Consider the following 21,010-nt stretch of genomic DNA (forward strand, 5'->3'; position numbering starts at 1 on the left):
GAGAGGAAGAGAAGGAGAGAAACATCCATGTGTGGTTGTCTCTCGCACACCCCCATCTGGGGACACCTGGCCTGTAACCCAGGCCAGTGCCCTGACTGGGGATTGAACCGGCGACCCTTTGGTTTGCAGGCCGGTGCTCAGTCCACTGAGCCACACCAGCCAGGGCTCCACATGCATTTTTAGAGGACACAGTTCAAACCCTAACAGCTTCTTAAAGGGTCCCTACGAGTCACAGCAGACACCGCCTCACACTGCGCAGCGCCCCCTGCTGGGCTGGCCTGGTGGCCTGTCCCCTGAGGCGAGTTAAGCTTCGTGGGTCTCCCTCCTGCACCAGGCACCGAGCCGGCTGCAACCGAGCCCATCCGTCCGCAGGCCCCTCCACTGGGAACTGGGGTCCCTTGCTCCCCCATCCCGCCAAGGCCCCTGTCACAGCTCCACCCAGACCCTGCAGAATGTCCCGTGATCAGCCCCATCAGTCCCTTCCAAGACCGGGACGGAGGTGGCACCATGGTGGGTCTGACGTGACCAGCGTGCAGGGGTCTGCCTAGAGCCAGCTTGGGCCCACAAGCTGCCTGGGGCACTCGGGGGGGGTGTGGGGTGAGCCTGGGCCCGTGTCCCCCCCACCCCCACCACCCCCCGGCCCCAGGGATTGCTCTGTCTGCTGGACATTCAGAGTGGATTCAGGGCCAAATCCGTCCAAGGTCGGGGTGAGCCCTGCGCCTCCCCAGCTCCCCTGGAGCCAGACCCCCCCAGGCCTCCGCCCTATTCACATCACCCCCTTCTTCCCTTCCACGGCCACGGTTCCAGGATTTTCTGCTGACTGATGGATGTCTTTTATAGACATTCACGTGACCGAGAAGTAGGCTTCCCAGGCATAAACATCACACTGACAAGAGTGAGCGAGAAGAATGGGGAAATTCACGGTCTTTTAACCACACGCGGGCGTTTTGTGGGGCTGGTTTTTTCCCGTTTGCTTCTGAAACCCGCAGAAGCTGTTACACTAATAGCTGCGATTTACATAATTTCTCAAGTGTCGCAGCGCAAGCCAGGCTGCGGGCCGCCAGTGACCTGCTGCTCTGGGGCGGGGCCTGGGGGGGCCGGACCGGACCGTACCCACACGGTCCGCGAACTGCCACCTGTGAGAGCGAGGGGCCTGCAGGGCGCAGGTGCGGGGAGGGGCCAGAGGCGGCCTCTGAGCCCCTGGCCCCGGGCGGCACGTCTCAGGGAAGGACCGGAGGGGTGGGAAGGGGGCAGCCCTCACCAGCCCCGCAGGGACGCCAGGCCCAGGCCTGTTCTTTGTCCCTGGTGGCAGCCAGGGGTCAGCGGGAGGGGCGCCGGCCCTGGCCGTCCACAGGGCAGTGTTCTCTGGACCCACTCACGGAGCCGGAGCACTCGGGAGGAGTCGCTCCCTGACCCGTGGATGCTGACACGTCCAGGCCGGGCACCCGGAGCGCCAGCAGCCCCAGCCTCAGACGGGTCAGGTCCCCCTGGTCACACCTCCCCGGGGGTCTGAGTGCCCCGAGGAAGGTGAGCGGCCTGGCCGGGGAGGGGCTGGCGTGTGAGTCTGCTTCGCGGCCTCTTCCTCTCCCGGGGACAGGCTCCCACACGCTGCGACCCGCGTGCGCCTCTGCCCGGGGCGCGGTCCTACGGTGGCGCCCAGGACGTGTGACCAGGACGGATGGCAGCTGGCCAGACGAGCCGCAGGGGCCGCACCCGAGGCCGGGTTCCGCGGGGAGAAGGGGCAGGCCTGCGGGTCGGCGTCTCTCTCCGAGAACCTCGGGACGACGACGACGAGCTGCCCTCACGCAGCCCCGGACCGGAGCCGAGGGGCGGGCGCAGAGGCGTCGGCGGCGGCAGGGCGGGGTCAGGGAAGAGGCGAGCCGCAACCGGACGCTGGGACGTGGGCAGGGAGGGGATGGCAAGGTCCTGGTGTCCGTCTATCCATCCGGCAGCAGGGCCTTTCCCCCAGCGGTGCAGGAAGCGGCTTGCACTGCAGTGAGGCGGGAAAGGGCCTCGGGGCTCCGCATCCCCACGCGCCTGTTTCTGGCCCCACCACCATCTGCGTCTCTGGGGGGCTGTGGGTGTGGCCTCTCCCTCAGGGGGCGGGGCCCCGGGAAGCCGCAGTCCAGCCCCCGGCCTGGTCCCTGAGCTCCCTGCGGGCCCAGGAGCTGGACAGGGCACGTGGACATCCAGGGCGGCTGTGCCCACCTCAGGCTCTCCCGTTCCTCTCCTCTCCGCCGCCCAGGGAGCGCTGGGCGGTGGCTGGTGACAGCTCGGCTCTCCGAGGTCAGACGGCCCCGGCTGGGGTCGGCCTCCGTGGGGCCGCTGGCCGGCCCTTTATTAACGGGCACACACACGGGTGCAGGCATCATACGGAATTTGATAAGGGCCACGCAGCAAAACCCGGGTGTCCCCTGGCCGCAGTGAGCAACCCTGGAAAGGCGGAAAAGCTTCCTCGGAGGGAGCGGCCTTCCGGCCAGGGGCTCAAGGAGACGTGCGCGGTGACGGGGCGGGCAGGACCCTCGCGGCTCCGCGTGGGGTCGGGCGGCTGTCAGCGGCGCTGGGCCAGGGCCGGGGGGAAGGGGGGAAGGGGGGAAGGGGGGAAGTGGGGAAGGGGGGAAGGGGTGGGTTGTGCCGAGTCGGGAAGCAGTCGGCCGCTCCCCGGAATCCTGTGTAACTCCAGGCGAGGGAAACAATTTCGGAAACTTGTTCCTCTATTCAACTGTGTAATGAATACAATCGTCCTTATCAGCCGGCGCCGGGACCTCCGCGTCTCCGCGTGCTGGGGGCTGTGTCTGAGAAAGTGGCAGCCGAGGGGGAAGCCCGCTGCAGACCCGGGCCCGCCTGATCCATCTCCTTCCTGCTGCTGAGTTGTGGGAGAGGGAGTGAGGTCTTTGTTTTTTAATCATGTCACAAAAGGTAAGCAGACTCTTGAGGCCTCAAAGCCACGTGTCCGTTCACGAAACTCTGGAGACACCCTGCACCGAGGGCCCTCCCACGGTGTCCCCGAAACCCCTACAGGAGGAGGGGGATGTGGGCGAGGGGCAGGTGCACACTGCTGTCTGAGCACAGGGCTGGCGTGTCCCCACAGCCAGGCCAGGCATCATGGTCCCTGCACACACCGGAGCCTCCCCCCACCCGGCGGCCTGGGGCTGAAGTTCAAGTCAGACCCCACCAAAGTGGTGCTGAGTCACTCTGCTGTCCTCCACAGCGCAGGGTAGAGACACACACACAGTGTCAGGGACTTGGGCGGGACGCAGCCCCACCCCCCGTGGAGCCGACACACGCACGGCTGGACGGGCCCGCCCTCTGTCAAACCCGCGTCCTCCCGTGCGGGCGAAGGGCCGTCTTCTCCTCCGTCTGCAGAGCACGCGCTAGGCCAGTCGAGGCTGACGTGTTCGGGGCCGACTGGGCTCTTCGAGTCTGTGGACACGTTTCCTACGTCCCTGAATTCCACCAGTGGGAGGGGCGGGGAGCCGCTCACCCTCCCCGGGACCCCCACATGCGCTCTGTGTGTAAAGTGAGCTTTTTGAACTCTTTCCAGCGAGGATGCCCCCGTGGATTTTCTGGACTCATCTGTACCCACGGCTGTGCCCACAGTCGGAGCTGTCAAAAAAACTTAAGCCCTGGCTGGTGCAGCTCAGTGGATTGAGTGTGGGCTGCGAACCAAGCATCGCAGGTTCAATTCCCAGTCAGGGCACATGCCCGGGTTGCAGGTCATGACCCTCAGCAACCACACATTGATGTTTCTCTCTTTCTCCCTCCCCTCCCTAAAAATAAATAAATAAAATCTTAAAGAAAAAACAGATACCCTTCCTTCGAACCTTTCCGTCACTGCCGACCCCGAGGGTCACTCGGAGCACCGTGAGAGTTTAAGCCACATCAGGTCCAGGGACGCGTCTCAGCACCCACGTGGTGAGGAGGCGGCCTCGGGCGGGGAGGGTGGTGCTGCGCCCCGCTGCAGGCAGCCGCCTGCCGAGGCCCGGGGGCTCTCGCCCGGTCACAGCAGAGCTGAGCGGGGCTCAGTCTCAGGGTGGCACCCTGGGCCCCCCCCCCGCCAAGGCACGGCTTTGTGCAGGGGCACCCACCGGCGGGCGCTGCCAGGCCCGTCCTGGCTCAGAGCACCCCGGCGCGGCACTGGCAGTCCCCATGCTGTGCCCCAGCTGGGATGGAGGGAGCGGAGGCGGCTTCAGCAGGTGCGTCTCTCATGCTCACGGCCACATGCAGCAGGCACAGCCTCCTCTTCCTCCTCCGAACCCGCCCCCTCCGCCTCCTCAGCCCTCAGCCAGCGGGGGCCCCGCTCCCCTCCAGCCTAGTCCCAACCCCCAGATCTGGCTGGAGTCGTTGTCGGGGGCAGGACTGTCTGTTACGTTAACTGCTTTCCCGAGGCTTTGCTTCCCGTTTCTGCCCTTTGCACCACCATCTCAGCCACGTGCCAGAGTGAGCTTTAGAAAGGGACCCCAATGTCGCAGCGCTTTTTGTCCCCCCCCCCCCCCCCACTGCCGGAGCCCGCCCAGGCTCCTGGGGGGAGGGTCGGAGTCTTCTCACCATCTGCCCCAACTTGGGATTCCCATCTTGGTCTCTCCCGCCGCCACGCGGGGCTTTGGAACCCTGGGCCTGCCGTCCTGGGACGGCCCCCGGAGGCTGTGACTGTTCTAGGAACAGGGGTGGGCCCTGGTGGCGTCCTCCCGAGGTTCCCCCTTCTGCTGCTCTGTGGGACCTGCTGGGGGCTCCCCCCCCAGAACCGGCCAGGAGGGGTGTGGAGACCACCCATGACCCCACTCGATCGCCTCCCAGAGCCTCCCACCTGGCCCTCAGCACCCAGCCTCCCCCCCAGGCCCGCCCACCCACCGGGGCCTGTTCTCCTGGAAAGAGGAGGAAGAAGGCAGCTGAGTCACCCAGGGCTGTTCCCTCCCTCCCCTCTCCCGGCTCACAGGGGGGGCACTGGAGACCCCAACTCCCCTCGGAGGCACAACTGGGAGCGGAGGCTGCCTGACTGCTCCCTGGGGTCCCCCCGCCCCCCCTGCAGGCATCGCCAGGGCTGCCAGGAGGATCTCTCTCTCTCTCTCTCTCTCTGGCAGCTCCCCCAGGGCTGGGAGAGCCGGCTGCCTCCAAGTCACTCTTTGAATTATTCCCGGGTTATTAATAGCAGCAGGGATGACACTGGGACCGGGGCCACCCCTGGCCCCGAGTCATGCCTCCTCCCCTCGCCTGTTCTCCCCGGACAGAAGGACGGGGTCAAGGGCAGGACACACACAGCCCCGCTGCCCGGGAGTCCCCTGGCCCCGCGCCAGCCTGGAGGCCGCCTTGGCCGCTGGCCCGGCGTCCTGGACAGGAGCAGAGCCAGGAAGGGCTCGGGGCTGGTCCGAGGACCTGCAGCAGGGCCAGGTGACCTTGGGCGAAGGTCTGACTGTACCTGAACCTGCCTGCTATTCAGACGGGGGCACAGGCTTGGGGGGGGGGGGCTGTGAGGATTAAGGGAGAGAGCGCCCCGAGTCCCCGTGAGCTTGCTGTGCTGCGGGGGCCCCCTCTGGGCCGGTTTCCCTGGGCCTCGCCCCCCCTCCCCAGTGGTGTCACCCGTTGGCAGGGCCTGCAGGGGGGCCCGAGTGGGAGAGGTGGCCTCACAGGGGAGGGGGCAGCGCCGGACTCGGGCTCCTCCTCTTTCCTTGCTGGGGCGGAACGTGGGGACCCCTGGAGGGACTCCTGAGCACACGGGGATTGTGCGGTGGCCGGTGAGGGGGGCGCTCCTGTCCCCTGCTCCCGGCCCGGCTGGCAGAGGAAGGGTCTCGGCTGCAGCCGGCCCTCAACGGCGTTGAGGTCTCCCTCTGGTCTGGGGTCGTCCACGAAATCTAAAGCCCTGGGCTCCCCGAGCCCCGGGGCTGCGGGTGGGGACACGGCTGGGACTTGCAGGGATTTATTTACGAGGCTGTGACCAGGACACAGTGAGGGGCTGGGGGCTGGGGGCTGGGGGCTGGGGGCTGGGGGCTGGGGGCTGGGGGCTGGGGGCTGGGCCACCCCCCACCCGCGTCTGCCGTCTCCAGCACAGCTGGGTGGTGTTGCCTCCTGGGACAGCGGGAACCCAGCTGAGGGGGGCGGTTTCCCTCCCACCCTGTAGGAACCCCCCCTTTGGGGGGGGGACCTTTAAAAAAAAAAAAAACAGTGCAATTCCGTGGAGGGCACAGGAGCCCTCGGGCCTGTTTAATTTCCCTTCTTCAGTGTAAGCCCGGCAGGGCAGGGCAGCGCACGGCAGAGACATCACGAAGGGGACCCCAGAACACGTGTGACTTCCAATACACCCGGGGCGCCATCCGTCCCTGCCACGCCGGCGTTTTAATCTCGGTCCCCTTACACTCGTCTTCTCGGCGTCAGGCGGCGCCCGCCAGACCCGGAGGGGCTGAAACTGGATCGGCCTGACCCGAGAGGCGCCTTTCACATGAAGCCGCCATGAACCCGGCGGTTCAATTTCTAAGTCGCAACGTGCTCAATGATTACAAGTGCGCGTGGCAGGGTGCCCCGGGGAGCCTCCAGCCTCGGGACGTGGCTGTCACCTCCAACACGCGGCATTTCATCCGGGCACCCGTCCCGGCCCGGGGCCTCTTCTGGAAACGTTACTGGTGAGCCGTGTTTGGACGATCGTCACTGTTTCCCTCGCCGATGTGCGTCCCCTCTGCTCCCAGCGAGGCCCTGGGACCAGGGGCTCGGGGGCTCCCAGGGCTGATGTCGGTGCCGCCGCCGAGAATGCGGTGGTCGGGCTCGGGGGGGGGGGGGGGGGGTGCACGGCGCAGGGTGGGGGCTGTCAGAGCCCACGGGAGACGCTGCCCCGCTGTCAGGGACACAGGGAGACGGGCACAGCCCCGGACGGGCACGTTTATTGCCTCCTCTGCCAGTGCAGCCCTCAGGGCGGCCAACGCTGACATGAACGGAGAGGCATTCTGGGAAACACTCCGTTAAGAGTGGCTCGTCCGAGGGACACCGTTGTGTCCATTCCAGGTGGGCAGTGCTGCGTGTTCGCCACCCAGCGCCCCCTCACCTCCGTCCCCCGTATCTGACCCCGCTGCTGCCCCTGCGCCCCCCTTCCCCTCTGCTGGCCACCTCCCTGTTCTCTGCGTCTGTGAGTTTGTTTTGTTTGTTGCTTTTTCTTTTGCGTCCCCCACAGGAGGGAAACCAGACGCTTCTCGTCCTCTCCCGTCTGGCTGACCTGGAAACGCTGGTTCACTGCTGGGGTCATTCGCGCTGGCCGGGACCCGAAAACACCCGAAGGGGGGTGAGTGGGTACAGGAGGCGCGGTGCCCAGATACAGCGGAACGCTGCTCAGCCATAAAAAATGACACCATGTTGCCACTTGCAACGTGGAGGGGTCTTGAGGGTATTGTAACGCATTCTTTTGTAATAGTAAAAGTTAGGGCCAGGAATGTGTCTACAAATGGAATAGTTAGACCCATTCGGGGGGGTTATGCAGTCATTTTTAAGTGGCCTGTTTCTAAAGCTCCCGAGCGAGACGGGAAAACGCACCCCGTTTTGTAACGTTGAGTCAAGCAGAACAGACACCCACAGCACGACCCTGACCTCGTCAGACACTTGGGTCTGCGTCATTGAGAAACAGCGGCGTGAAAGTTCAAAACACGCTCCCCCTGCCTAGACACGGATGACGCCCTCTGACTGCTTTTTATTCTCTCGTCCTTTTCTTTATCTTGCAAGTTCCCCACAGGAAAAAAGGCGACACATTTTTAAGCTGCTGACCCCTGGGCTGACCGTGGACAGAGGCCCTCCCAGCCACAGGAGGAGGCTGCCCAGTGGTCCCGGGAGGCGGCCCAGGGTGGGACTGAGCAGCAGCCGCCGCCGCAGCCTCCGGAGCAGGTGGAATCGTGGGCAGGAGATTTGAAAGGAAAGAAGGGCTCTCTGGCTCTTCGCCTCGGGGACGCTGGTGGGTCGGCCTGCGTCTCCCGCCGACGGCCCTTTGTGCGGGGAGGAACCCCGGGCGCAGCCCAGGGTCGTGCCCACGGCCTGGCAGAGGGCGGCCGGGAGGTTCCCTGAGTGTTCTAGAGGGAACGGGGTCTCTTCCCAGTTGTGTAACTTTTGTATCTTACGTTGTTCTAGTTTGTAAACTAACCCTGTAGGAGTAAGGCAGGGGTGTCAATCTCGCTCTCACCGGGCCCACGCCAGCCCCACCGCGGCCTTCGAAGGGCCGGAGGTGCGTTTAGGGCTGGGTGTAAATACAACCGCCCCTAACGAGGGGCGAGGAGCTCTCGGGGTAGAACCCAGGTGCGGGGCGGGATGAACACGGTGGAGGGCCGGTGCGGCCCACGGGCCTTGTGTTTGCCACCTGTGGAGTCAGGTGAGCGAAAGCTAACCAGGGGAGTGGCAGGAGAACCCAGGTGTTTGAAATCAGCCTTAATTGATTGGCCTAAGGGATTACAGCTGTAACGAACGGGTTACGCCTTTACCCTTAATTGATGGGCCCAAGCAACTGGTTCTCGTGGAAACGGTTATTTCTAAATTGTGAAGCTTCTGAATAAAGACTCCTTTCTTTATCACCAAACCTTTGCCTCCAGAGTTTTGCCTGGACGGTGGCGCGGGGCGGCGGGACCCCAATTGCTGTCCGGTACCCAACTGCGCGCGCCCCCACCCAGCCTGCTCAGAGTGCAGACCACGCCCCGGCCGGGCCCTCCCTCGGAGCCGCCGCCTGCTGCGCCTCCGCTGCCGGAGCACCCTCGTGCGCAATGCGGGGCGCGGGGGTGGGGGGGGGGGTCGTCTGCGGGCGGAACCCGGCTGGCCTGGTCCTCGAGGTCTGTGGGAAGAAGAGTGGACACAGCTGGTGAGGGGAAACTAGGGTGCCCGTCTGCGCGCCCACCCGTCGGGCTGAGTCAGTCTTGGGGGGCCCGCGTGACCTCAAAGCACGGGTTCGATCACTAACCCCCGAGACACGGGTTCAATTACCCCCGAGACACGGGGTCGATTACACCTGAAACACGGGTTCAATTAGTAACCCCCAAGACACGGGGTCGATGAGTAACACCTGAAGCACGGGTTCAATTACTAACACGTGCACCACGGGTTCGGTTCCGCCATGGAGGACACCTGGGCCGGAAGCGGCGGCGGCGGGGTGGGGAGCCGGGCTCCACTCCCGGGCTCGGAGCGCTTGGAGCGCCCCCTAGTGGGGGGCGCCTGTCTCTGACCTATCAGCGCGGCCCGGGAAACAGCATTCGCAGGTGCTTTCTGGCCGAAGTCCCCTGACCTTCCCCCAGCGTGGGCTTCCTGCCGTCACACTCCCGCCGTCTGTCCCAGGGCCGGGCCCCTCGGTGCCCGCGGGCAGTTTCTCGTGACAACCCCCAGGGGTCTGCACAAATCCATCCAGCCCCTCTTCTGGGCAGAGAGCTCCCCGCCACCCCGGCCCTCGGCCCAGTCTGCCGGCTCTCTGCCCCGGGCAGTGTTCCTTCCCAGGCAGACACCCTGAGAAACGGCCCTGGTGATGGGAAGGTGACATCTCGGCCACCGAGACCCAAGCGTCACCCAGGAGCCTTATTCTGCCAAACGTTCCGTAGCTGTCACGTGTATTTTTGCTTGCAATGATCAGACGTGTGTGGCCTTGGGGGCACTCTCAGATTTGTCCTGATGGCTCGTTCCAGGGACATGGGGAGCTTAGGGACAGAGCCCCACAGCCCGGAGCCACGCCCTGAGCGCCCTCGCTTGGGGACAGCCACAGCCACAGGAACTGGACGCAGTCCGATTGGTGCCACGGGACACGGAGCCCGAGCTCCGCCCTCGGGGGCGATTCAGGAAACCGAGCAGAGCCCCGAGGCCTTCCCAGCACGCTTGCCCCCTGGAGGGCCAGTCCAAGGAGGGGGTCCACCCCTGAGGGGCTCCCCAGACTCCGCCCATTTCTGCCTGGTGCCCTTCAGCGGCTGGTGTGGACAGAGTGGCAAGCCGGCTGCTGAAACTGGAGCGGAGCCATCCTTCAGCCCGCCCCCGCCCCGGGCTGCCTGGAGTGACCTTTGACAACAGTGTGGCTTAAAGTGTGTTAGCTCGACGCCTCCCCAGGGTGCTGGGTGTCTCTGTCCGTGGGCTCTGAGGTCACCACCCGCTGACCTTTCAGTGTATGGGGTGACGCCCCACCGACCAGGACACAGTGACAGGGCTGCCCCTGGGTCCTCACTTGCTCCTGCCCGAGTCCTCTTGGACCCGACGTGTGTCCCCAGGGGCTCAGGGACCCCCCCCCACCCCAGAGCACAGACCTGGCCCCCCAGACCCCTGGGTTCAGGGGGAGCTTGGGCCTCCGGTGCCCCTCGTGGGTATGGACCCAGGAACTCCCCAGAGCTGCTGGGAGAACCGCACATCTGTACCCCCAGGCAGCTCGGGGGGGGGGGAGGGGGCTTGGCCATGCTGCCGGGAGGCCTGGCCGCTCGGGGCGGCTCCTCAGAGCCTCCGTCCTCCCAGATCCCGTGGAGACCTCCCCGCTCCGCCTTCGCTGGGCCCAGCAGCCCTGGGGTTCAGCCGGCCCTGTTGCTGCTTCCAGGGCCCAGAACCCAGCCCCTTCGTAGCGGGTGTCCGCAGAGCCACAGGCCGGGAAGCGCGGGTTGCCCGCTGACCCCGCCAGGCGTTTGTTTGCTTGCTTATTTATTTATTTATTCATTCATTCATTCCGCTCTGAGACGGGACTCAGGCTGGGGGCGGGGGGCCCTTCAGGACCACACCCACCGCCGAGGTCAGGGCCGAGTCCCCGCCAGGCCAGGCCTCTCTCAGGTCACTTGCTCATTGGCTTCTGTTTGTGTCCAGGGCCCTCAAGAGACCTCGTTGCCCCCTTCTCCCCCCCTCCCCCCAGCCGCTGCGTGTCAAAGGCAGCCGTTTGGGACCTTCGAGTAGGAGAGGCGGGATTCCATCGGCAGAGAAGCATCTAGAAGGGCGCCCTGACCCAGAGCGGAGGGTTTAGTCTTGCTGGGCTTTGTGGGAGGGGCTTCCCGGGACGTGCCGAAATCTGGGTCAGCGTCCCCCGTGGGAGCCGGGGGAGCCGCATCTCTCCCATTTTCATTTTGACTTTTTAGATGAGAATCCGCTCCCTCCTTTCCCGGGTCGCCCTGGAGCCGGCAGGGGTCACAGGGCAGAGGCATCTGGGTCCAGCTCTGAGCCCCACGGGGTCCTCCCAGGGATGGGGACCCCCCACCAGACCCGCTCTCCCACGCCCCCGTCCCCACCGGCGGGGGGGGGGGCAAAGGTGACTTCCTCACTGCGTTCAGCTCGCCTTCTCTTGGGGCCCACGGCCGAGTCCGAGCCCGGGGCGCCCTGCCCCTGCCCCGTGCTTCCCTCCGAGTCTGTGCCGCCCTCCCTGGTCCTCGGGGGACAGAAGGGTCGCGGACAGGCCCACAAGCACACAGAGGCTTGTCCCCAACTCGCCCAGGGCGCACACCCGGCCTCCCCGCAGGGCAGCCCTGCACTCCCAGCTCGGCGGGCTCCTGCCCCGAGGGGACCCCGCTCTCTGCCATCAACTCCTCCAAGATTCTCCAGGGAGCTCCCTGCTCTGTCCCCACCTGTCACTCAGGTGGTCACCTTGAACCACCTGCTTTGCCGAGAGGCAGGCTGGTGAGGGCCCCCGTTTGGGTTGTGACCCTCAAGGGCGGGTCCTGTGACTGGGAGCCTCTCAGGCACCTGGTGGGAGGGGACGGTCTTCCAGGAGGCATGACGAGGAATTCGATGAATTCCGGGCGCTAGGCTGCCTGCTAGCCGTGCTCCCCAGCCCCGGCGCCCTGCCCAGGAGAGCCAGGGCTGGGGGCGGGGCCAGAACAGGGCAGCGTTCTCCCCAGAGGCCAGGAGCCCCAGCGCCAGGAACGATGGGGCACTGCAGGAGTCGAGGTGCCTCAGGCCGGCCTGCGCCAGGAGTGGCTAGCCCTGTCACAGGGACACACAGCGTGGCCGACCTCAAGGCTGCACGGGTGGGGGCGGGGGGCACAGACTGTCAGACAGGAAACAGCCCCGGGCTAGTGGCTGCGCCTGCTGAAGAGCACAGGGCCAGCTGGCAGCAGAGCTGGGACCCGCCTGGGGGAGCCCCCGTTCCGTGAGGTTTTGAAGGAAAAAGGTGGAGGGAAGCAGCAGCCTGGAGGCCGGAGGGCGAAGGGACAGGGGCAGGGACCCGTCACCAGGGAGGGTGAGGGGTGAGCCGCTGGCTCAGTGGGAGACGGGGGTGCTCTGGGTGGGTCACCGGAGACCAGGCAGCATCCTTATATGATTTGTGTGTGTGTCCACAATTCCTACAGACACACATGCACACACATGTGCAGACACACACGCACACACATGTGCAGACACACACGCACACACATGTGCAGACACACACGCACACACATGTGCAGACATGCACATGCACACACATGCACACGCATGTGTCCCCACGGGGAGCAGGATGCAGCCGACACCTGGACTTGGCCAACACGTCCCCCGTGGCACAGAAACTGCCTTCAGTCCGGGGGACACGGCCTCAGCTGCGTCCTCTCCCCTGTCCCTTCGCTTCCTGCCCCCTCAGACACCTGCACGGCACCATGCAAGGGTGGCCGTCCTGCTGGGGGGCGGGGGTGGGGCCGGGGCGGGGGCTGCCTCGTGGGAACGGGAAGGCAGATCCCGAGCCCCCCAGCGCTGCCCCTGACGGGAGGCCCCTCTGCAGCCGGGACCACACATTTAGTCACCGGGGGAATGTGATGGGACACAGCGAGGTCACGGGGCTCTCAGCAAACAGACTCTCGAGAGGCCTCTGGCAGGGCCCCCCCCCCCCCGCCTCCCCAGCCTCGGGGGAGGGGGAGGGGGGCCCCAGTTCGCGGTCATCACGGGCTGGCAGCCTCCCCTGGCAGCGGCTGCTCGGGCGGATGACACCCACTCAGACACAAATGAGGTCGATGCTTACCCGACTCCCAGGTCCCCGGGATTTGGGGGAGCCGCAGAGCTCCAGGGATTACACTAGTTCAAAGACCCCGGAGTTGAACACAACTGGAGCCCCAAAGAGGAGAATTACCCGGCTGTCACCCAGCTGTCCCCTCCCCTGGCACCGTGCCAGCGGGGCTGCCGGCCGTGCATTCTGCCGGCCCTTTAATCCCCAGCTGTCCCCTTCCCGGAGGCCGCGGGGTTCCCTCGTGAACTGGGGGGGGTGGAGTCTGGTGTCCTCTGTCCCAGGGCCGGGCGCACACATGGGGCTCCATGAAGCCCACGGCGCGGGGGAGGGGGGCCAGCCGTCCATCCCAAAGGGGAGCCAGTGGGGAGCGGTCCCTTCCCAGCTGCCACTCCAGCCTCCCCCAACCCCTCTCTGGGCCTGCAGCAGGCCCCTCCCGGAGCGGCCCCTCCCGGAGCCATCCCTGGGCCCGGGGCCCTGCCTCCCCTCCTGGGCGGAGACCCCTTCCAGCGAGGTCTTTGCTGCCGACCCCCCTGGCAGACCCCGTGTCCCCTGGTCTGCGCTACAGCACAGACAGCGTGCCTTCCGTGGGGACAGGCACAGACAGCAGCAGGGTCCCCACCCACACGCGTGGAACTGGGCCCACGGGCGGGTGCCAGGCCCCCGATCTGACCACACACAGGAGAGCCGGCTTCCCACTGAAGTCGTCTTTAGCGGGAGTGATCCGGAAGTGGCTGGGAAGTGGCTACTGTGAAGCGAAGCAAGTGACATTTCCGAGCAATTAATTGTGTGTCCCCAGAGACAAGTTTCGGGGGGGGGGGGGCAGGGGGCTGCAATCCTTCCTTCCACTGCCTCCCCTCTGCTGGGCTCCCCCTCAGGGGCCGCGCTGGGGCCGGCGGGCACCGCTCACTGGCCCGCTCACCCCCCTTCCCAGGTCAGTCTCACTGTGAGCACGCTTCCTTCCTGTCACTCTGCTCTCCCACGGAGCAGGCCGGGGGGTGTGTGCCAGCCCCGCCCCCCCATGCCTCACCCCCCGGCTGAGACTCTCCGCCTCCGGCCAAGACAGTCATCAGGGTCCTGCTCAGGTGTCTGGTCCCCGGGGAAGCCAGAAGTGGTCACTCTCGAGGACCCTCAGGAGCGCTCGTTGGCTTCCTGACAAGGGGCAGGACCCCGACTTGTGGGTCCACCACCCGTGCGAGCAAGCACAGGACTTGCCGCTGGAACCCCGAGCAGTGCCACCAGCCCCGGGTGTGCGACAGTCATGTGGCCCCAAGCCAGCCCAGGGCTGCCTCCCACCAACCTTGAGGCTACACAGCTGTGACCCTCCGGGCAAACACCTGGCCTGCAGGTGCTTACGTCCTGGCCCCCTGCCTGTGCTCTCACTTCCGCTCCCCAAAGACGGGTCCCTTGAGGGCAGAGACGGCTTTGTTTACCTTGGTGTGGGCACCACCTGCCCGAAGGTGTGATACTCCTGTCTGCTGGAGGAGCCTCAGACCCCGGAGGCAGCCAGGATCTGCCCATCCGAGGCGTGAGTCTGACCACAGGGGGGCTTGGCGACAGGCGTCCCCGGTCCGTCCACTTGTCGGCCCCTGGTTCGAGCAGCCCTTACTCACCCGGGAGGTTCTGGCCTCGGTCCTTCCCTCCCTCCAAGAAACACCTGAGCGTCTGCGGTCCTCCGGGGCCTGGGCCAGCGTAGGAGTCCAGTGACAAGGTGACGACAAAGAGCAGAGTCCCACCCGTAGCAGGTCCCCCACCTGGGGGTCTGCGATGCACACACCCCCCCACCTGCGCCCACAGGTGTCCGATCCACCCTCCACCCCGTGCTTGGGTGGAGAGCCCGGGGGCACGAGAAAGGAAACCAGGGTGGGGAGGACAAGCGTCCTGAGTTTGGGCTCGCCCCTGGGCGTGAGGGAGGGAGGGAGGGGCAGGCGGGGCCAGCTACCCCCTCAGCCTGGGAAGAAGGGCTTCGGTCGTCATGGAGACGCACCCAGCCACTCCTGTCCCTCCTAGAGATGTGATGAGACTAGACGTACCAGGGGACCGCCTTGTGAATTGTGCAAATGCTTCACCACTGTGCTGTACACCCGAAACGAATATAAAATTATACTGAATGTCAACTGGGATTGAAAAAATAAAAAATAATTTTTTTCTTGAACTGGGGAGAAAAAAAATGTAGTTCAAACGTCCCACCAGGGGGCGCTACAGGATAACTGATTGTTTAGCATCAAACTCCTGGGTCCAGGGTTCCCGGGATTCAGGGGCCAGCGGGGATCTTGGGCTCGATTGGTGAAAAGTCCCTGAGGCGGGAGGCTCCGGGCGGCCAACCACTTGGCTCCCTAACAGCAGCGTGGGGCTGGGCTGGAGGCCCAGAGACGGAGGCTGCAACGCCAATTCAGCTCTTACATTTCTGTGTTTTTCTTTTCTTTTTTTTTACAACCTTAGCATATTTTTAAATGTTTAATATTTCAATTACAGTTGACGTTTAACATTAGTGTATCATAATTTCAGGTGTGCAGCATAGTAATAACCCTGAATGGTGCCACGTGGGTATGGTACCTTCAGGTGCAGTGTCAACAGGCAACTGCAGTGTCATCCAGCAACTCAACAGGCAAGTCACCAGAACCCTGTTCCCTGAGGCTCCACTTCCCTGCCTGACGCTTTGTTTTCAGGCTCCACCTGGTGGCTAAACAGCTCCTGACGCTCCAGCCCTTGGATGTTCCGGCATCAAGTCTGGTGGGAAAGAAGGGGGGACTCCCCATGTCTCTCATGACTGTCCCCGGGGCCGGCATGGGCCACAGGGGTGCCCAAATGAACTGCCCTCTCCAGGGCCCTGGGGCATGGGGACTCAATGTGGGGCGGCCTGATGCCCCCAGAAATGAAGCTGCGTCCTGGAAGGCAGCCAACAGAACCAAAGAAAAGGTGCTCACCTCCGGGGGACCTTGAGCTCTGCACTAGGCTTGCTGGGTCCAGTGGCTCCTCCCACGTTGCCTGGACCACTCCCTGGAGAGTCCCAGGTAACCCTTCCTCCCTGTGGTGCGTGGACTCTTCAGCCCCGTGAGCATCTCCAACCCACCAACATGCAGCTCCCAGCCGGCCCTTCCCAGCTCGCTGAGGCGTAGGTCTTGTTTTGCTTCATTTATTTTTTGCATATCCATATAAATTTACTTTTTAATTATATTTCATTGGTTATGCCATTACAGCCGTGCTGATTTTTCGCCCCCTGTCTCCCAGCTCCAGCCCTGACACCAGACACTTCAGCTCCTCCCTGTGTGCCCCTGGTGCCTTTCAAGCAGCTGCCCTGGTGCTGGAGCTCGGAGGAGTGATTCTGAGGAGGTGAGTCCATGTGTGGGTTCTTTATGAGGAGCTGCCTGGGGCTCCAGAAGTTTCTTCCAGTGACTCAGTCCCCACTGGTTTTTGCAGCCAGATGTCGTGGGGACCTGTCTTCCTGGCACTGGAGCCCTGGGTTGGGGGCCTGGTGTGGGGCTGGGGCTCCTGCTCCTGAGACGTCCCCCCCCGAATTGTTATCCACCACACGTGGGCGCGGGACCAGCCCGTTCCGTGTCTGCGCCCCTCCTGCCTAAGTCTGGATGGACGTGGTTTCTTTAATCCTGTAGTTGTCAGACTCCCATTCAACTCGATTTCTCTCGGTTCCGAGTGATGGTGGTTCCACATTTTAGCTGTAATTCTGATGTGGCTGTGGGAGGAGGCGAGCCGTGTGTGTGCCTGTGCCGCCATCTTGACTGGAGGTCCTGTTTTGCTTTCACTGTGATCCCAGAGCAGCGCCACCAGAAGGCCTTATCAGATGGTGGACGAGGACGGATGAGGAAGTTAGGGGACAACACGGATGCCTGACCCCCACAGAGCTCCAGGAGAGGACCCCCGAAACTCCTCCTGAAACATGTGATGGTCGTCATCAGGAACTAACTGCCCACTGCACGGCAGACGGGGATGGACACGTCACCTGTGTTCTCTGGATTCCTCCCACCATTCCCACGCGTACTATCGCTTCTGTGTAAAGGGTGAGATTTACCCTGGCTGGCATAGCTCAGTGGATTGAGTGCGGGCTATGAACCAAAGCATCGCAGGTTCAATTCCCAGTCAGGGCACATGCCTGGGTTGCAGGCCACGGGCCCTAGCAACTGCACATTGATGTTTCTCTCTCTCTCTTTCTCCCTCCCTCCCCTCTCTAAAAATACATAAAATCTTAAAAAAAAAAAAGAGTGAGATTGGGTCGTGTGGTCTGGATGCGCCAAGGTTGCAGGTTCGATCCCTGGTCAGGGCACATACAAGGCTCAATCAGTGAATGCATCAATAAGTGCAATAGCAAACTTCTCTCTCTCTCTCAAATCAATAAATTTAAAAAAATTTGTAGAGTAAGATTTGGGGTGTGGACAGGCACGTCGGACAGGTGCCAACATGCTAACCACTGCCAGTGGCTGGGGTCTCGGGCCAGTGAGAGACCCAGCTCCCGCCTCCGCAGAGAGCATCCTAGAGGGCTGGACGCAGACCAGAAAGGTGGCAACAGCCAAGCCAGCACCGGAGCAGGTCCCCAATGCTGACCCTCTGACCTTCGGTGGGTGAGGCCCGTGGGCGCTTCCTGGAGGCAGCGTGACGTCCCCGGGCGGTCCCTGCAGAGGGCGCCACAAGGTGCAAGCACAGGTGGTGAGAAGCGCTCCCCCTCCCTGCAACCTGCCGGTTCGGGCGGGAAGAGGGCCTTCCCGTCTCCGCCCGCCCGGGGGGCCGTTCACTCTCTTCTTCCACGACTTGGCACAATTTGTTCCCGCGACAGAGCTCTGGGTCAGCAACTTTTTCACATTACATTGAGAAGAAGTAATAAAACGGTTCTCCCCGCAGGCTTTGCCAACTGGAGGTTGTTATTTCAAATTAAAAAAAAAAAGAGAGAGCAGAAAACACAACAAGAAAGGAGACCAAATTACGCACTCACACAGAGGGCCCGCGGGGAACTCTCAGCCACAGCCTGGGACGCTCAGAGTCCGCCACGCCCCCGCCCCCGCTCGGCCACGCTGCTGGCGACTCCCCACGGCCCGCGACGCCCCCCGGCGCGAGGCGTGCCACGCGGGCACAGCCCTAGCCTCGCAGGGCCGGGTCACAGAACCGCAAACACACCTGCTTTAAACCCTGCCCCGACACCGAGCAGTCCGTTGGCTCCTCTGCGTCTCACTCGTGCGTGCAAGGAAAGGAGACAGAACCCGAAGGGGAAGCGAGGCGCTGCGCTCGGGGCCCCCCCTCGCCCCACCCCGCCCCCCACCCCGCTGGCGTGGCGCATGCGCATCGCGAGGGCCCCCCTGGCGCTGTGGGCGTGGTCGCTGCGGGAACTACACCCACCATCTGGTTTCCCTCGCCTGCACGCTAATACCCCACGATCCACGTCACGGTCTAAGCCTCGGGATGGCGGAGCCCTGGGCAAGCCCCAGCCCCAGGTCGAGGGCCATCCAGTCTGGAGCACACGGAGGGCGGGTTTCCTGGTGGACACGGCTGTTGGAGAGCCACTTTTGGGGGACATGAGGCTTCCGTGCCCCCCCCCCCCCCCCCGTAGCCTGGGTTGCCCCAGTTGGTCTGCGCAGGCCTCCCTCCCAGGGAGGCTGGAGGGGGTCCGCGAGGGCGATTTCTGTGTCCTCTGGGCACGGGAGCTGCACGGTCCCCAGTCAGGACACCCCAAAGCCACACACTCACAGCTCCCCTGTCCCTCGAGCCCCAAACACGACCGCTGATCGCCGCCCACGCAGGGACAGCCTTAGGCACCTGGGAACGGGCAGATGGCCAGTCATTTCCACTCTGCAGTCTGAGAGCGCACAAGGGCGTTCACTCACTTTTCTGGAGCACAGCCTTTGCGGAAACGGTCACCGTAGTTGCTTCCAGACAAACCTAAACCAGGCGCTTTCTTCTCCCCAGAGGGGGCGCCACGTTCTAGGTCAATGGGGACCAGCCCCAGGGGACCGAGGGGTCGGCGGGAGAACACCCCCGCCCCTCCGCCCCAGGTGGGGTGACTCCCAGGGCGTCCTGAGCTGTCTCCCCACTTCCCGGGGCTCCAGCCCCAGCGCCCACGGTGGCCCCTGCCTTCCCTGCCTGTCCGCTGCCCTCCAGTTAGACTGCTGGCCCCAGACCTTTGCCTGGAGCTCTGTTTGGGGGGGGGGGGATCAAACTGAGACTGTGTCAGGTCCCCAAGACGACGGAAGCCCCCAAACGTGCCTCTTTCTTCTGTCCCTTCTCAGTTCTTTTTGAATCACCCAAGAAATCATATGGGAAATCTGAGTGAACCCAGCAGACACTGATGAGGCACTGGACATCTGTTGGTCACCTGATCGAAGCAGAAAGAGGCAGAAGGGACCGGGCGCTGCCTGGTGGCTGCTCTCCGGGAGATACAGCCCAGCCAGGAACGTGGGCGCCAGAGGGAGAGACCCCTGCCCATCGGGGAAAGACCACCCAGCGTGCCTCTGCCCTCCGATCGCCACTCACCAGGCACCAGCCGGCCTGCCAGGCATTCACTGAGCATCGCACGGGCCGCAGAGCCTCACAAATGCAGGACAAGGCCCCAGACCTTGCAGGGGCCCCAGCGAGGGTGGGAGCCACACACTCAAAGTCAAGAGTCCAGCCCCCCGGGACGGCCAGATGGATTTCTGGTGGCATTTGGGGGGTGCAGGCAAGAGGGGCAGAGCTTCACTTTCTCCTCTGTCCATCTCTGTGCCTTGCGGTGGGGGCTACGTCCCCCCAGGGTCCCAGCCCAGGCTGCCGCAGCCCCGGGAAGGCCCCCGCATGGCCAGCCCAGCTTCCCGGAAAACTCAGGCGCACACACGCTCAATTTTAAGTGATTAGAAGTGGGGATTGATGAGAGGAGATGCATGCGATGCAAGGTGTGCGCGTTGTGTAAATCAAGGGGTGACCTGCAACTGCCGTCACTAATGTGCTCACTCACCTGCGCCTAACCGCCCCGTCCGCCAGCCGCCGACGGGGCCTGTCCTTCCCGTCACCCCGCCCCGTCTCCCCTCCCTCTCCCCGTCCCCAGGGTGCAGCCCGCAGGCCCGCAGCCTCCAGACTGCGCAGCCTCCCCAGAAGAGGGCGCTGAGCGGGGCCCGAGCAGCTGGCGGGAGACGCTGATGCGTCCAGACACTGAGCAAGCCCCTAGGTCCCTGGGGGCGAAGGTTAAGGGGCGAAGGTTAAAGGTGGGGACCTGGCCTCACTGGAGCCTGGTGAGAGCTTCCAGCACTGAGAAGGGGCCGCCCCCTTAGAACCTGCCGTCGTGGGAGCATCAGCCGTGGACCCAAAGCAGGGCTGGCTGGACGGGGGAAAAGAACCCCCCAGCCCCTCTCTCCTCCTGACCTCGCACCTCCCCGCAGGGCCTCCCGTGGTGACGGCCAAGTAGGAAGGGTGCGGGGGTGGGGAATGGGGAGGCAGCCCCGGTGCTGGGCCCGCCGCTGGGCTGCGAGCAGAGCCGGTCACACAGGGTTGGGGATGGGATGGTTTTGTTTTTTTTGCAGGGGTGGGCTACAGTGTGTCGGGGCCTCAGCTGCCAGGCGGGTAGGGGACTCCCTGTAAGGGGTGTCCTCCTGAGGATGGTGAGCCACTGACCTAGTCCCAAAGGCTGACTCAGGGTCAGAAGAACAGCGCCCCCTGCCCACAAGGAAGCATTTGTAAGGCCTCAGCGCCCCCCACCACGTGTGCAGGGGGTTGCTGAGAGCAGAGCACTCGGAAGCCACGGCCGGCCGCGGCACGTGTCCAGAGAATCTGTGCAAACCGGCCACTTCGTGAGAAGGCAGGCGGGTCTCCGTGGGCAGCGCCGTTGAATGATCGCTCCCAGTGCTCTTGCGTGTTTTTCCCGAGACCCATGGGACAGGCAAGGGCCAGGAGGCGAAGGGGGTGCTGAGGCCGGGCAGGCAGACAGGCCGTGCCGTTTCCCGGGGCGGCATGAGAACGCAGCCCCTCCCCGTGTGACCTGCAGGGAAATTTGAGCATTTCCCGCGTCCACGCCGGGCACCTTCCAGCCCAGTGACACTGGCCTTTTAAGGTGGCCGCTCTCTCTCCTGCGTCTTCTCCCACAGCTGGTGCACACCTGCCTCCTCCCCACCCCGGGGCCAAACCATCCTGTCGCCGGTCATTCCTGAGCTGGTCCCGCCCCGGGCCTCC

Source organism: Phyllostomus discolor, chromosome 12 (assembly GCF_004126475.2).
Source record: "Phyllostomus discolor isolate MPI-MPIP mPhyDis1 chromosome 12, mPhyDis1.pri.v3, whole genome shotgun sequence".
Classification (NCBI taxonomy): domain Eukaryota; kingdom Metazoa; phylum Chordata; class Mammalia; order Chiroptera; family Phyllostomidae; genus Phyllostomus; species Phyllostomus discolor.